At 41.3% G+C, this 18,429-nt stretch overlaps 1 protein-coding gene and 1 long non-coding RNA gene across 3 annotated transcripts in view; both read left to right on the top strand.

The window, feature by feature from the left end:
* Window positions 1-18,429, top strand: part of LOC134225541 (MOB kinase activator-like 2) — a 539,900-nt gene that overhangs the window by 41,849 nt on the left and 479,622 nt on the right. The window lies entirely within an intron of this gene.
* Window positions 5,049-11,746, top strand: LOC134221122 (uncharacterized). The gene is made up of 3 exons (XR_009982217.1): window positions 5,049-5,246; window positions 5,312-5,522; window positions 10,380-11,746. It is a non-coding gene; the product is annotated as an uncharacterized LOC134221122 (long non-coding RNA).

The raw sequence follows: 18,429 nt of genomic DNA, 5'->3' as shown, positions 1-18,429 counted from the left end.
CTATAACTTTTTTTTGTGGTCGTTCCAGCAACGTACCTTCTTCAGCAAAGTTTTTCGGCATCCTTCGAATTATACTTTTACGCAATGTGCCACTTGGTTTACAATGAACTGAAACCTCTAGAAGTAAAAATGCAAAAATATACGTTTTCCCATATTTCATACAAACTTCAAACGCGATGCGGAAAGCGAGTAAGCAACCAATCGGGCTCAAATTCTGCACAGTTATTTGGGACTCAGAAAGGTTTCGAAAAACCATTGATTTGAAAAATGGCCACGACGCCCCACTTTAATATAGGCCCTTGGAAGAATGATCAAAATATGTCAAAAGCGAATGTTATAAATACTCCAAATTATTTTGGAGTTCTGACCAGATCTACTATATCAACTTGGCCAGGGAATCAATTTTTCTTGAATACGCATGCGAAACAAGCGACAGAAGAGAACCAACGAAAAAGCTTTGTTTTTCTCGGAGATAGTAATGACAAAGATCCGAACATTTTTTTCAGCAACAAAAAAGAAGACAATTTTGTTGCTAATTTTTCAACCCGTTATTTTTCATTATCTCTACAGCAAATATCGGTTTTATGCTATCATAGTTTATATTTTTATGAAAATATTCAAGAGTCTAATTCTAACAAAAATAGCATCATATTCTCGGAAATATCAGAGCCTGTGAGGCAAATGATTCTTGTCTGATAAAGGCTTGTTACGAGGTGCGTTTGTCAGTAACAAACTTTGTTGATGACAAAGGGTATATTATTAGGCGTTGCTCGAATATTGATTCCCTGAATTTGGCTCAATACAAAGACAATAACAAACCCATACAGGTGTCAGGCCATTCGGCCGAACGGGTCGTTTGGCCGAATAGTTAAGAAAAATTTGACCTTAGTTAACGAGTGGTCCTTCTTCTTTCTTCCTTCTTTCTTTCTCCTTATTCCTTCTTTCTTCTTTTTTCCGTCCTCTATCTTTTTTCTTTCTCCTCCTTCCTTCTTTTTTCTTTCTTTCTTCTTCCTTCTTCTTCTTCTTTCTGCCTTCTTCTTTTTTCTCCTTCCTTGTTCTTTCCTCTTTCTTCCTTCTTCCATTTTCCTTCTTGCTTGTTCCATCTTCCTTCTTCCTTATTCTTTCTTCCTTCTTCCTTGATCCTTCTTCCTTCTTCATTATTCTTTCTTCCTTCTTCCTTGATCCTTCTCCCTTCTTCCTTCTTCCTTATTCTTTCTTCCTTCCCCCTTCTTGCTTCTCACTACTCACTTCTCACTTCGTAAGGCACAGTATTTCAACTATGACCAAATGACCCTAAGCCCCCATACGGGCCTTTTAGAAGCTATATGTGCATGTTTTAAAAATACGATACGTTGTGGCCTCGCGAGCAAAGGCGTAGGATTGATAAACCGGAGATGGATTGTTCGATTCTCTGTCCGGCCAAGGATGTTTTTGGGTTGGAAACATTCTCGACCTTGGCATAGTTTATCCATTGTACTTGCCACACAAGATACATACTCATGCAATTGCAGGCATAGAAAGCTTTTAATTAATAACTGAGAAAATGCTATTAGAATACTAAGTTGAAAAGCAGGCAGGTTCCAGTTGGAGCGTAGAGCCATAGAAGAAGAATAAGAAAAAGAAGAAGATAGAAGAAGACGTTGTGGAGGGCAGGAATCAATACGTCTTAATTTAGTGATCGCCATGCATATTATTTACAAAACAAAGTTTTGAAATAAAAAATTACACAATTATCAAAGTAAATGTTTATTAAAATTGTAATTCATCCGACATTACGCATTAATGCCCGGAGTTGGTTGAAAACCGCTGTTATAGAGGAACTTTCATCAAATTAAACTGATTTTCACAAGAAAAAAAAGTCAATTGAGAAGAAGGGTGGATAAACTTTTTTTTACATACTGTACATACAATATTTGGCCGTTAGATTATTTAGTAGAGGGAATCATTTAAACAACTTCCCAAATGTTTTTTTTTTCCTTACCGATACAGAAATAATAGTAAATATGACACATTCACGCTATTACCCTTGAAGCAACATACCTCACTATTCAATGTCATCCTTCCTCATGTGGGCATTATCGTAAAAGAATAACAGCATTATCTGCAGACAGGTTTCACCGCTGCTGACGGGACGGCCATATCCGATTTCTTTGATCTTAGGCGATGATAGGGACGAACATGACATTATATCATGTCATCGTATAGTTTGCCGAGCTATTGGTCGTTGATGATATACAATGATGGCTCCTTAGACCGCCCGGCGATGGAAATTATGTGTTACTTACTAGTCGAAGGAATATCAGAGGAAATGACCTACCGCAGGAAACCGGACCAAAGTCACCGGTATGAAAGAAGCCACCGGTGAAGGATGTAGGTTGAAGAAATTGTGTGCCTTTTATCGGAGGTGACAATGTGAAGGACGCATATGACATGGTTATTGGTGTGTTGTAATATCGATTTGTTATTGTCGGTTCTATTCCTAGTGCACAAATAGAGACCTGGATTAATGCAATTAAAGGGCTGTTTTGTCAATTTGTCGATGTCAATGAAAACACATTACGGAAGTTTAAAATTCTTGATTTTAAATTTATTATTAGGAGTAATCAATGAGTTAATGACCATTTGGTTTCGGATACAGAATTCAATAAGACTAAAGAATTTTATAAACTGCGTCAGGATCACTTCTTATTGCGCATGCCGTGGGCCCGACTCTATAAAAACGTTTCCAATTAAATTTGACCTACCCTGTGTCTACCATCGGGAACCCATAAAATAACATCCTCTTGTCGCCCGTCGTAGTACAATATGACAATATCCTGCTGCGACAGCCAGCTACAATATTTGAACAAACCTGAACGATCTGCTGGCGCCATCGTCGCAAGCTTAGTTAGCATCATCCACTGAAAAGTTGCTGAGGGTTCGCCGCTCCGTTAGAGCTTTTCCGTGATTGTGTTTGCGTATATCAACATAAATCCATAAAACAATAGAAACGTGACGATCTGTTCGAACCGAAAAAAAATCTTCCTGCATAAAATGCTTCCTGTTTTATTGGAATTGGTTCATTTTTCGCACAGTTATGCTAATTTTAATTTCGACGTTTTGCCCATCTCAACCGGGCTTAACGTTAGACCCTGTATTTGTGTTCAATATAGCTACAAAAGTCTAATTATTTGAAAACTTTTTTTTCTTCCGCAGGTATGTATACTGGCTCTACTTCCATCATGAATGTTTCAACTTCCAGGTATTTGTATAAGGAAAATTTATTTCGACTTTTCATACTAAAAATATTGTAGGGTATCTGTTCCCATATTAATAACAGCCCGTATATTAATCCCAACCGTCGATAAACCAAATAAAAAATCAATTTAATTACACTTTCACACATCGTATGTACACAATAATGGATGGAACACATTCTCGAATGTTTGGAATATTATTCAAGATTTTGTTTGAGTAATGTTTTAATGCACAAGAATCAAATTATTAAAAGATAAAATTATAAAGCACTTTTATTTTCATTTTCCTACCTCTGAACTGTTGGTTTGATGCACTGCTCGATTGCTACTAGCAGATTCATCTGTTTTCACGCCGTTGTTTTCCACTCAATTTCAAGCTAACACAAATGAATCCTTTCAAAATTCACTTCACAACATATAAAGCACATCACATTTTCACTATAAATATAATTATATTTGAAAAACCAACGCGATTTCCTATAGTTTAATATAGGTTTATTTCGAACAACGTCCAAATTATCCTTGTCCGTATTCCAAACTGTTTACATGGCTTGCAGTACTCTCAAGGGTTGCCGACCTAGATTTTTATTTCAAAAATGCTTGAATGAACTTTCATTGTGAAATTCAACTCTTATGTTTGTAAAATAAGGTAAATCGAAAAGATAATCTATGACAAACATAAAATTAAGCTGATAAGTTGAAAAACTACAACAAAAACTGCAATTTTGTAATTATATTTCAACTCAAATACAAAACATTGAAGAATTCGGCATCACTGCAATCATATCGTAACGTATACACACAAGTGATAGTGTGCGTATTTTATATTGGAAACAGTATTATTGATATAGGTACATGCACAGGATTAACTGTTTTTGGATGTTATTGAAATAGGTATTTTTACCCTTCTCTAGCTCGCGGTAAACTTTTCAATAGCAAGTGACCCCATCAAGACAATTACCGGAAATATACATTACAATTTTATTTTAATAGACGACATGTAGTAGTTAAAATAATTAGACGTATACGACGACAAAATAACACGTTTAAACCTTGAGTAACTTGACACAAATTTCATTCGAAATTTGCTATAATTAATCACATGTTGGTCCCTAACTGTGCCTATGTCTGTCGATGAACACCGCGATGATCATCTGTGGTGAGTTTCTACTACATTCATTCCGTTATCACTTCATCTTATCACGTTCGGGTATGTGGATTTACGAATCACGAAATCAGTTTAGTCTACTGTCGTGTGTACGCGCGCGCGTGTCTATTGCGGAGCTATGGATGTGCAGAGAGATGCTGATGGATGCTGTGGACATGGCTGCTATTGCGATAAGTGAACTTGTTTCATATACCTATCCTTTAGGCTGATTGAACTTCTTTTATTTCTAGCTTTGTTCCACCAGTTGGCCACCTGGTGGATTAGGAACAACCCTAGGAACAAAATCCGTTCGGTTGGAATCAATTAATTGGCATTCTCAGGTAAGTTTGCGCTACACGGACGAAACAGTAGAGAAACATTTCTTGTTCTTCGACCCTATTCTACTCATCTCCTCCTATTATACTCTTATTCCATTCGTATGTCTCTTGTTGGTGCACCTTAACAAAAGACAATTATCATGATTTAATCCGGATTAAATAATGACACAAATATTTTTATCTATGTATTTTACAGGAATCTGCTACATCTACATCTACAAATACACGTACCCTAATTGCTACTACTACACGACAACTACCACTATGATTATATGCTATAAAAATCTAAGATAAACTACGTTGATACAAATAATAATGATGGACGACGTCGGATAGAATATCATCACCTTCGGAACTATCATCATGATGAACGAATAGCTGCTGATGATGATTTATAGCGATTAATCTTCGATCTACACATAACTAAAATTTGGTTGGACGATGACATAGAATTCATGACGATTATCGACCTGTACTCTCGACACGGACCACTTTACTGTTCTACAGCGAACTATGGACTATCACGTAACTAAAATTTATCGTCTACCTTATTTAACGGACTTAGCTTATAATATTTATTTTAATTTTAGAACTATCGATTCACGAATGATTGCCAGGACGAATATCGTTCGCAGAGAACACACCGACACTCCGTCCCGCATCATCTGCTAATTCGTACGAGCAACTGCCTCGTTTCGCAATGATGGTGCACGGTGTATATAATGGGCCGTACTTTGCATTATAATGCTCCACCGCAGAAGATTGCCGGAAGTTACGCCTGAACACCTTCTGGCCAATCTGGTAAGCTGGAGCAAACTTTTTATGCCGCATGTTGTATGCTTTTCTGCTCTTTCCATCACTTCTATCCAAGTTTTGCTTGACTTTTTCCAAAAGTTTCCCACCTACTTCCTTCCTATGTTCATCTCTAGCCTCTATTGAAAGCTCTCCTTCATCTCTTTCCTGCCTGTGCTCCTCTCCTTTTACGATTTTTTCATGCCCGTACAGGATTCGGTATGGAGTAAACCCAGTCGAAGCATGAATAGTAGTGTTTATCAACTCCTCAATATCTCCGACTCTGGTATCCCACACTCGTTGATCTGTTTGCATATAGGTTCGTAAACACGCATTGATCGTCCGGTTGGCACGTTCCACTGGATTTGTTTGACTGTGGTGCCTAGCATTCGGCCAGTGACGGATTCCACGATGCTTAAGAAGAGATTGGAATTCTTTCCCGGTGAACACAGTGGCGTTATCGCTGATGACCACTTCCGGGGTACCATATCGCCTGATCCAGAGATCCTCTACACATTTACACACAGTTTTTGCCTCGATCTTTTTCACAGGAACCAGTATAACCCATTTAGAAAAAATATCCATTAGGACTAATAAATGGCAGTTTCCGTTCCTGCTTCTAGGGAGACTCTGTATGAAATCTAGAGCTAGAATCTGAAATGGCCTGTCCGTCAGCTTCTGCTTTCCCATTTCTGGAGCTGATGTAAAATTACAGGGCTTACACTGCTTACACGTGACACAGGCTCGCACGTGCCTCTTGTTATCCAGTGCCATTTTTGGCCAATAATATCTGGTCTTGATTCGCTGGAGTGTCTTCTCATATCCCGGATGGAGAACGTCATCGTGTTCCTGCTTTAGCACAGTCTCTCGAAGTTCATCCGGTAAACACAGCTTCCATTCGAACCGATAATCCAAAACGTCCGAAGCTGCCGAAACAAATTTAAACAATTTGTTGTCTTCAATTTTGAAGTCAACATAACTTTCCGGGTTCTGCTGGACCTTTTGGAATTGCCTTGAATACCAGCTATTATCGTTGGAAATTTCGAGTACTTCGACCGCTCTGGAAAGTGCATCTGCAACTACATTTTCAGAGCCTTTCCGGTGTTTACTACCATGTCGTACTGCTGCAAAAGAATGCTCCACCGACTCAGCTTTGACGACGGCTTCCATTTCGTGTTCATTATGAACGAAAGAGCTGAGGAGTCGGTCACAAGCGTGAATCTAGTGCCTTCTACATAAGGACGGAACCGTTCAATAGATTCTAGGGCAGCCAGCCCCTCCTTTTCCGCAGCTTTCCACGCCTGTTGGGGAGTAGTAAGCTTCCGTGAGTAGTAAGCAACTACGTATTCTGACCCTTCGAACTCTTGCGTCAAAATACCGGCAATTGCAAGATCGCTTGCGTCGGTCTGAATTTTAAACGGCAAATCGAAACGTGGGTTGGCCAGAACAGGCGCTGTTATAAGCTTCTCTTTTAAAATGTTGAAAGCATTCTCCGCTTCCGCATTCCAGGTTACAACTTTCGGTTTGCCTTTTAGGAGATCTGTTAGGGGACTAGTTACTTCGCTGAAACAGTCAATAAATCTGCGATAGTAATTAACCATCCCCAAAAACCGCCTGAGTGATCTCACCGAAGATGGCCTCTCAAAGTTGACGATTGCTTCAACTTTTTCAGGATTTGGTCGAACTCCACTTTCCGAGAGAATAAATCCTAGATAGGGCAGATCTGGAACGCAAAATTTCGATTTATCCAAATTTATCGACAAATTTGCCGCATTCAGTCTCCTCGCTACTTCTTCCAAGGTCCGAACATGCTCCTCGAACGAATTGCTGGCGATAACAATATCATCCAGGTATACAAAAACACTGGGCTCCAGTTCCCCATAACCGAGCACATGGTCCATAAGCCTTGACAATGTCGCTGGGCTGTTGACCAAGCCAAATGGTAATCGGGTGAACTGGAAAAGCCCTCGCCCAAATACTCTGAAGGCGGTGTACTTCCTGGAATCCTTGTCCAGCGGAATTTGCCAAAACGCCTTGGACAGATCGATCGTTGTCAAATACTTTGACGGCCCCAATCTACCCAAAATTCTATCCTGATGAGGTAGTGGATAGGCATCACGCCGTGTCCTGTCGTTCAACTTTCTCGCATCGAGACACATACGCACATTGATTTTCTGCTGACCATCCTCTCCTTTGGTCTTTTTCATAACCGGAACAATCAGCAATGCCCAATCGCTGGTGGATCGTTCTACGACTCCGGACGCTATCCATTTGTCCAATTCTTCATTGACATTTCTTTGCACCTCTGGAGACCATGGATATGGATTCAATCTCACAGGTGGTGCGTTTAGAAAAATGTCTTCAAATTCAATCTTATGACTAATTAGTGACGTGGTTTCTAATTCACCTCCTTCCTCAAACGCTTTAAAACGTGTTTTCACCTCTTCCAGTCGATCCATTTGTTTCGGTGTCAACCTACTGTCTCCATTAGCCCCAATCCGTTCAATTTCGGCTAAATCTGCTTCCTCTGCTGACGTGTGAACTGTGGGTTCTATTTGGAACAATTTCCAAAAGTTCATCCCAAGTATCAACCTCCTTTTCATCGTCGGTGCAATCAAGGTTGTCAGGATTTTCGTTTGTCCTTCGAAGGTTACTGGCAGGTTCACATACCCTTTAACTTCCAATCGATTGCCTCCAGCAGTAGTGACCTTCGTTTTGGTACTGAACAGTTTCAACTTCAACTTATTAATGAGGTCCTCACTGCCAATTCCTAAAACGGATACTTGGGCTCCACTATCTAGTAGCCCAATCAGCCGAACTCCTAGGACATCTACTCCAGAAAAAGGCCTGTTATCTCCTTCCACCATTACGTGTAGCTCGCTGACATCCGAACAATACGGGACGAACACCGTTGGAAGCTTTTTGATCGGGACTCGACGACCTCCTATGTTGATCCTTTTCAGTTTTTTGCACAGTAAGGACAATTTTACTTTCTGTAATTAGGGAAGCCGCAAACTGTACAAAACACTTCCTTTGCTGCTAAGCACGAATCATACTGATGGTATTTTCCCCTACAGTTAAAGCAAACCGTCCGCTCGGGCACCTTGTAACCTGCGACTCGTTTTTCCAGCGATGTTCTGCTTGACTCGGGCCGGTTACACCCAACCGGCGGTTGTTAGATTTTCTAACAATTATGTATAAGAATCTACCAAAACCTGTATAAGATCTGGGCATATGCGAAATTGCTAGATTCTTATACAAATATTGTATAAGAATCTAACAATTTTGTAAGCTTTTCTTACATTTTTTGTAAAAGAATCTAACAATTTCGCATATGCCCAGTTTTTATACAGGTTTTGGTAGATTCTTATACAGAATTGTTAGAAAATCTAACAACCGCCGGTTGGGTGTACCTTGATATTCTCCTTCCCTTGGCGAAATAGGTTTCTGCTGTACTAAAGATTCGGGTTTCTCGTGCGGTCTTCTCCAAACTGGTCGATCTGGTTCTCTGTAGGACGGTGTAACAGACGGCTTCCACCTTCTTTCATCTGGTTGGTTCCTAGGCTGGAACGGCTTGGCTGAGACTTCATGGACCTGAATAGGCTTGGGTGTCGAGTCTTGCTCGCGGCTCCGATACATCCACATATTGACCGAGTCCAACTTCCTTCCCCATTGCCTAAGCGCCTTCAACGTGCGGATTCCCTTAACGACCAACACATTCTTGTAGTCAGAACGGAGATTCCTGAAGATGATATCAAATTTCCTTTCGTCGGACGGTGGAACAGCCATGTAGCGGAAAATTTCAACTACGGCATTATAATAATCCTGAAACTTTTCAGAACGTTTCTGCCTCCGTTGAACAGCCTGTTGTTCGTAGTGGAAATCCATATCAGGTGGCTGGAACTCCAACTTCAATTCAGCAACAAGCTCTCCCCAGTTGTGGAAATCTCGGTTTCTCTTACCTTCCATATACCAGGTTCGAGCATCTCCAGCAAACAGATGAATCGCCTCATTGAACAGCATTTGTTTGCTCAGACCCTCTGCTTCTGCCATAAACTCTACCTCTTCAATAAACTTATTCAACTTCTTCCCGTCATCTCTTCCATCGTACCTCATTCTCCAGTCTGCTACCGACCGAGGTCTCCGCCTGAGTCCTCGGAAGTTTCCAGCATTCTCCTCGGAACTGTTGCTATCCTCGCTGTCGAACTCGCTGTCATTTTTCCTATAATTTACTTTTAACTGTTTTTTTGACCTATTTCTAACTTCTCCTTCTATTTGGATCAAACTACAATCTTTTTCCTCTAAGTCGCATTCGTCCGCATATTTTCTATCCTTCTCCTTGTTTAATTGACTGATTTTCGCTTCAATATAGCTATCCACGTGTTCTATTAATTTTTTAAATATCTCCGCAGAACCTTCGACATTCGACTTTATAATTTTCTTTTTCTTCGGGGTACTTGTTCTCACTTTCCCTACTACTTTTTTGATTATCCCTTTCTTCTTCCGCGTATTTTCATCATTATGTCCACTGGAATAGTCCTGCCAGTCGTCTTCAACAAGTTCTTTTTCTTTGTTTTCTTGGACGTCTTCATTGCGATTCTCAGTTTGCAACGAATTCAACATCCGGAATATTTTTCCTTCTAAACCATCTACCTCAAAGTTTTCCTTCAACCTAATCGATCTGAAATACAGGTGAATTAACCTGCTCTGCACTACCGACAGATCGGCTTTCTTCATCCTACTTTCATCTAGTTTATCTCGGATTGTCGCTAACTTCTCCGCTATTTGTGCCAACTCTTTTCTACAGCCTTCATCAGAATCAATCACATCAACCGTAAATTTATTATTTTCCCGTTGTTCTTTTAGCTTGTGCCTCAACTTCCGTTTCATATTGTCTCGCGATTCAGCGCTTGAAAACTCGACATTGCGAATCATCAGCTCATGCTCCAATTCATCATCGAGTAGATGATCTGCGTTCATAGAACGGTATTGTAGGAGTAAGGATTCAGAGTTCATGCTAAATACTAAATTAGGCACTAATTATAATAAGTTTCAAATTCAAGTAATACTAAGCAAAAATTCAAATTAACTAATACTAAGACAAAAATTCAAATTCAATTCAATTGCAACTTATAAATAATGAAAAATCATGAAAATAAATGTAGTAGAATGTGTGGTTTATGTGTGTTTTTATGTTCAATTCAGGACCTTTTCAATTCAGCTACCAATTTGGTTTTACTTGTGTAAATTATCGAGGCAATTACTTTAAAAATTTTAACTACTTTTGTTTGACGCAGAAAATTTTGCGCTCTTTTCCGACTTACCAATCGGCCACTGTCTTTCAATTTGAAAAATTTTCTAATTTATTTCGAACGGCGTTAGAAAGTGCACGGATGCTACGCAAACCGTTAGGTTGCGTACTCTCCTGCCGCCTGTTAAAAAATCCTTAGATTTTTAAATTCTACACGATCCTCCGATTACCTTTCGTGTGTTGTAATTGGGCGCCAAGTTTTACCCTTCTCTAGCTCGCGGTAAACTTTTCAATAGCAAGTGACCCCTCGAACTGGGTCTCAAGGTCGGCTTACTACTGGGCAATCGGAGGGGCTTCGCGAACAACGTGCAGTTTATTGTCACCTTTCTCGTGTTAGTTGAAAATGAATTCTATTGTAGATGAAAACTATGGATTTATTTAATATACTATTTCTGAAGTGTGGGTGGAAATTAATTTGGAAAAACTATTGATTTTCAATGTGTTGTGGGTGGTTTATTGGTAATTGTGGGATGAGGGACGTACCGGTACTGCTGCTGTTGAAGTCGCGTTGCTGGTGTTCTTGAAGACGATGGACGAGCGCTCGCCGAAGATCTTGTCGCCGTCTGGTTGGGCCTCCGGCGGGGTGGTGGTCGTAGTCGGAAGGAGTATCTGGTGGATCGGATAGCAGATCGTCTTGGCTTGACGGTGCGATCTGCTTCTCACGCTGGCGTCTTCCCTCTTTGGCTTACATCGACAGAGCCCAGGACGATACCGGAATGACTCTGTCGAGAGGGGTCCTCTTTTACGGTTAGGGCACCGATTCGGGCCCGAGGAATCGCTCTTTGACGAATTATAGCCGCGCACGGCTAGAGCGTTTCGATGTCCTTTACGGTTTAGGCGTAGTGGCCAGCTAAGGACCACTAGGCCGATCGTGTGCTTCGCCAACCGTAGGTTGGCCTACAAAATGGCGTTGTACCGTGAGGTACCACAAAAGGTCCTGTGAGGGCAACGGGGGAAACTTTTAACACATGCCATACTAAACGCAACTAGTTATTAGATTTACGTCAGCTTTAGGTCGAACTGCAATAAATTATGCACGTACCTGATTGAAAAATCACACACCCGTATAATTTTACCACTCACTAAATTTCTAACTTGGACACTTCTTTGAAAATTATCTTCGATCCGAAGCACACGAACGCCAGAACTAAAGTGAGAGATGGCGGAATCTGATTGCGCCTCAATCATTCCCAAGATGGGATTTTTCTTTTATTGCCACCCCCTTTTGTTCCTCGATTTGCGCGCCTGCATGTCGTGTTGTTGTACCCACTAATGTTCAACATGTCTCCTCTTTGTACCCACACTGTTATACAATTCAAATTTACAAAAACACTAACGCTACTAACAATAATTTAATTTTTTGAATTTATTAACATTACTAACCCAACACTTAACAACCTTAGAAACGTGACAATAATAAAATACATTTAGCACATTTTAAAAACTAAAAATGTTGTAACACTTGGTTACAGTATATGACGGTGATGATGTTTTTTAGCTAAATACTTCTATAATGTTATAATAATTTCATTTTTTAAGTTACCAAATTATTTTCAATTGAAAATTACGTGAGTCGAGCATAATTATTCTCATGTTTCTTTATTATTGGGTGAGAAATCAATGCATTTCATATACCCACTGCCTTATTGTTATTGATATAGGAACAGATACCCTACCATAATTTACAATAACCTTCGAAAATTCGAAGGTAACTCTATCGTTTAAATACTGGAAATTGGATTAATCTTTCCCTACTTGGGATTGCGATAAATAAAACTTCCACACCAGTGAGCAAAAGTTCTATGCATGAAGAGCAAACCTGGCTACACCAATGTACGAATATGATATTGACCGACTCACGATGATGCTGTCACATATCAGAAGGCCCAAAATGGAGCACGGCTGATAGCAATACGTGACTCATCGAACCCTGCTGCATCGGCTGCCCTCTTCCATTACCATATCAGTGGTGCGGCTTTCGTCGTCGTCGTTCGAACGTCATCAAATCTGGTAAATATCGTTAAAAATTTCGATAAACTTGTAGCCCAGCATCACAAGCTTGAGCTGTGTTTGGAAAATCTGTTTACAGTCTGCGAAGGCTTCGTTGCCTAGGGGAAGCTTCGTTATTTTCATGTTTATCTATTACTTTTGATAGGTACACAGCAAAAAATCATAAACAATCAAGAGACGCAAAGTGCTCCGTTTGGAACGGAATCTCATTTAATTACTTTGAATTTCTCCATAATCGCAACGTTTGATCAATATTGATGTAAACGAAGTAATTGGCTATGGAAATAACTGAGTGAGACGACGTTTCCCTTAGAGGATCCATGTTGTGAGGGATAAAATATGTTCTTTTCTATAAATTTATTGTTGATTTCTTTTGTTTATTTCTTGTCCTTCACGAGTTAGTTCACAGGTAATAATTTTAAACCATATTATTGACTTGCACTTTGTAAAATTATTGTTCAAAAACCCAAAAACCCCAAAAAATTCAAAACTCGAACAGATTTTACCTTAAGGGTGAGTCACTCACAGAACATCCGTATAACTGAGAGCGTACGTTCTCAATTCGTTCCGTACAGTTTCAAGTGTTTATCGAAAGTGCTAATTGTAATTGACAGGACGTGTTTGCAATTAGCACCGTTGGACATTCGTCACGGTTTCCATCGTCGCGTTGCCGTCGATCGGCGACGAAAGAACGAAACTGTCATCGCCTCCAGCTTTAGCTCTGGTGCTCATTTAGCACCCCGCGTTTACCACTTGCTAATCTTTGGCGGTCTAGTTTACGGCTATGGGCGGTGTAAGTCACAGTCGCGTACATAACCTTGCTGATGATACCTTCGCTAAGCTCCAGTTAAAAGCGATTGAAAATAGTTACAGTCGGTTTTCCTATAGCAAAACGTTACGTTACTTCGACTCGAATTCAATGGTTTCTATACGAACAATAAATTGTATGGTGCCTTGAATGTCAACACATGGGAAGGCTTTACTGTAGCATCATGCTCACTCAAACAGTTGTGTACACTTTGAGCAACTACAATATCCAGCCAGGGCTAATTTGCACTCACCCTCGGATTTGCTTGTTACCGTGTATAAATAGAGCAGAAGCACGTATGCTTTTTCCGTCGTCTGTAAGAAGGATTAAGTTTGTCTTTGAAGAAGATGAGCAGTTTTGTAATGGTACCAAGAAAACTTTTTAGTTTATTCAAAGTTTTAACAATAAAATCAAGATTGATAAGTAGGAAGTAAAGCCGTACGTCTCGGCCCATGTATTGATGAGTATGATTTGTAGGGTCCAGATGGAAGAGTCGTTTTCGTAGTGACGGGTTGTCTCTCACGTAAGGAAACAAATCAACGGAAAATAATCGTAGAACAAAAATAATTGATTTCACTTCTTTTAATTATTAATCATTTTTAGATTATACGACATACATAAACACACAGTTGCAATATTCCTTGTAATTCCGGAATATGATAATTTTAAAATCATAAGCCATATTTCGTACAAGTTTGGAGCAGATTTCTTTGAATGCAACTGAAACGAAATTTTATAAAAAAAAATCTTTGTGATGATGATTATGATGATGATACTACCATCTATTGTAGCAAGGCACCTGCCGATAGCACTGGCCATATCTGACAAACGATTTGATCATGATTATATTATTGTTTGTATTTCATCAAACTTCTGTATGAAGGGCCAAAAATGGGTGGGTGGTTCCATAAGCAGAGACACTTATGCGAATCCACGGGATGAACAATGAAATTCCTTCCACAAGAAAGTTAGTACATACAAAAAAACAAAAATAATCTAGCCCTCGTTTGCCAGATTGATCCAATAGATGGGGAGAAGAGCCCGCCCTTTATGCACGAGATGTTACTTTGTATTAAAATCTTTGTGAGTCATTAAAAAGTATTATCGAAAATCTTGACTCTTGAAGGCACTGAATATAATACGGTTTCGAAAACATAAACATTTGTCTTTTGTAATTCTGAAAAGATTTAAGTATTTGTCAAACCTCATTTTTCGGGAACATGTACTAAAGTTTAAGGATCGTTAGGCACCACTATCAATACTGAAGCAACGAGCAGCTGTCATCTTTGCATTCTATGCTTGCTGGGATGCAGCAAAGCTTAAATGAAAAGATAACAGTTATTCGTTGCTTCTTTGTTGAAAAAGCGAGGCAAAATTTACTTGCATTTAGAATAGTTTCACCTTAAAGCGAATTCGTCTGAAATGCTGAACAGGCTTCTTTGCGAAGAGATTTTCTGACATTTATAAACAAACGTCGTCATACTTTCATAATTTCCTAAGGAGAAGTAATTAAGAGGATACTTTAAATTATTCTTCTTAATTTTTAGGAAACACTGAACAACATGTAGAAGAATCAATTGAAATTCTAGTCATATGCTAATTATTTCCCAGAATTAGTTTCCAACTTATCTTTTAGAGAAATATTGAAAATGATCAATTATCGGTCAACTTATTGGATTGCCATTCCATTACCCTAATATTAAAAGTATTTCTAAGAAAATCTTTTTATGGATGCCACGAATCTTAGTGGCATTGCTAGCTGACATAGTAAGCTCAAGATCGTGCTCTTGATTTAGTAATTGTTAGTCACAAAACTACGAATTCAATTGTAAATCTTAAAAGATTGGTCATTTCATAAGAAATTCCATTGAAAAATTAGGATCCGAATTTTTTCGGTAGTCTGTCATCGTCGGAACAGTTCATTTCATTTATTTAGTTAACATCTAAACAGATAACACTGAATCAACAATTTGACGCCATAATGCACGGTTCGAGGCCGCATCTCTCTGCCCATCTCGCTCGCTGCGCTCCACGCCGTCTCGTACCTGCCGGATCGGAAGCGAACACCATCTTTGCAGGGTTGCTGTCCGGCATTCTTGCAACATGTCCTGCCCATCGTACCCTTCCGGCTTTAGCTACCTTCTGGATACTGGGTTCGCAGTAGAGTTGGGCGAGCTCATGGTTCATTCTTCGCCGCCACACACCGTCTTCTTGCACACCGCCAAAGATGGTCCTAAGCACCCGTCTCTCGAATACTCCGAGTGCTTGCAAGTCCTCCTCGAGCATTGTCCATGTTTCATGTCCGTAGAGGACAACCGGTCTTATAAGCGTCTTGTACATGACACATTTGGTGCGGTGGCGAATCTTTTTCGACCGCAGTTTCTTCTGGAGCCCGTAGTAGGCCCGACTTCCACAGATGATGCGCCTTCGTATTTCACGACTAACGTTGTTGTCAGCCGTTAGCAAGGATCCGAGGTAGACGAATTCCTCGACCACCTCGAAGGTATCCCCGTCTATCGTAACACTGCTTCTCAGGCGGGCCCTGTCGCGCTCGGTTCCGCCCACAAGCATGTTCTTTGTCTTTGACGCATTCACCAACTTTTGTTGGTGTTTTGTCACGTTCCAGGCGGGTGTACAGTTCTGCCACCTTTGCAAATGTTCGGCCGACAATGTCCATGTCATCCGCGAAACAAATAAATTGACTGGATCTGTTGAAAATCGTACCCCGGCTATTACACCCGGCTCTCCGCATGACACCTTCTAGAGCAATGTTGAACAACAGGCACGAAAGTCCATCACCTTGTCTTAGTCCCCGGCGCGATTCGAACGAACTGGAGTGTTCGCCCGAAATCTTCACACAGTTTTGCACTTGCTTTGATCAGTCTGGTAAGCTTCCCAGGGAAGCTGTTCTCGTCCATAATTTTCCATAGCTCTACGCGGTCTATACTGTCGTATGCCGCCTTGAAATCAACGAACAGATGGTGCGTTGGGACCTGGTATTCACGGCATTTTTGAAGGATTTGCCGTACAGTAAAGATCTGGTCCGTTGTCGAGCGGCCGTCAACAAAGCCGGCTTGATAACTTCCCACGAACTCGTTCACTAATGGTGACAGACGACGGAAGATGATCTGGGATATCACTTTGTAGGCGGCATTAAGGATGGTGATCGCTCGAAAGTTCTCACACTCCAGTTTGTCGCCTTTCTTGTAGATGGGGCATATAACCCCTTCCTTCCACTCCTCCGGTAGCTGTTCGGTTTCCCAGATTCTGACTATCAGTGGCCAGCTTTTCCGGGCAAGTGGCCAGCTTTTCCGGGCCCATCTTGATGAGCTCAGCTCCAATACCATCCTTACCAGCTGCTTTATTGGTCTTTAGCTGTTGAATGGCATCCTTAACTTCCCTCAAGGTGGGGGCTGGTTGGCTTCCATCGTCCGCTGAACTGACGTAGTCATCTCCTCCGCTGCCTTGACTTTCACTGCCTGTACTCTCAGCGCCATTCAGATGTTCCTCGTAGTTCTGCTTCCACCTTTCGATCACCACACGTTCGTCCGTCAAGATGCTCCCATCCTTATCCCGGCACATTTCGGCTCGCGGCACGAAGCCTTTGCGGGATACGTTGAGCTTCTGATAGAACTTGCGTGTATCTTGAGAACGGCACAGCTGTTCCATCTCCTCGCACTCCGCTTCTTCCAGGCGGCGTTTCTTCTCCTGAAAAAGGCGGGTCTGCTGTCTCCGCTTCCGTCTATAACGTTCCACGTTCTGCCGGGTATCTTGCTGCAGCGTGACCGCACGCGCTGCATCCTTCTCCTCCAGAATCTGTCTGCACTCTTCGTCGTACCAATCGTTCCGTCGACTTCGTCCCATATATCTGACGTTGTTCTCCGCTGCGTCGTTAATGCAGTGGCGACATCAGGTTGCTTCAGTCGCTCTAGGTCGTACCGCGGCGGTCGTCGGTACCGAACATTGTTGATGACGGATAGTTTTGGGCGCAGTTTAACCATCACCAGATAGTGGTCCGAGTCGATGTTAGCGCCACGATATGTCCTGACGTCGATAATGTCGGAGAAGTGCCGTCCATCAATCAGAACGTGGTCGATTTGTGATTCTGTCTGCAGTGGTGATCTCCAGGTGTACCGATACGGGAGGCTGTGTTGGAAGTAGGTGCTACGAATGGCCATATTCTTGGAGGCGGCGAAATCAATTAGTCGTAGGCCGTTTTCGTTCGTCAGCCGGTGAGCGCTGAACTTTCCAATAGTCCATAGGTCTAAACTCCTCCTCTTGGCCAACCTGAGCGTTCAAATCTCCTATGATGATTTTGACGTCGTGGCTTGGGCAGCTGTCGTACTCACGTTCCAGCTGCGCGTAGAATGCGTCCTTATCATCATCAGTGCTTCCGGAGTGTGGGCTATGGACGTTGATTATGCAGAAGTTGAAGAACCGGCCTTTGATCCTCAACCTGCACATTCTTTCATTGATCGGCCACCACCCGATCACGCGCCTTTGCATATCGCCCATCACTATGAAAGCTGTTCCCAGCTCGTGTGTGTTGCCGCAGCTCTGGTAGATGGTATGATTACCTCTAAACGTTCGCACCATTGATCCCTTCCAACAAACCTCCTGCAGCGCTACGATGCCGAATCCACGTTCCTTGAGCACATCGGCGAGTATGCGTGTGCTCCCGATGAAGTTGAGAGATTTGCAGTTCCACGAACCGAGTTTCCAATCGCTAGTCCCTTTTCGTCGCAGTGGTTTTCGCCGATGGTTCCGGTGCGTTACTCTCTTGTTGA

The sequence above is a fragment of the Armigeres subalbatus genome, chromosome 3 (genome assembly GCF_024139115.2).
Source record: "Armigeres subalbatus isolate Guangzhou_Male chromosome 3, GZ_Asu_2, whole genome shotgun sequence".
Taxonomy (NCBI): domain Eukaryota; kingdom Metazoa; phylum Arthropoda; class Insecta; order Diptera; family Culicidae; genus Armigeres; species Armigeres subalbatus.
The sequence above is the reverse complement of the archived record's forward strand: the minus strand, read 5'-3'. Positions and strand labels throughout refer to the sequence as shown.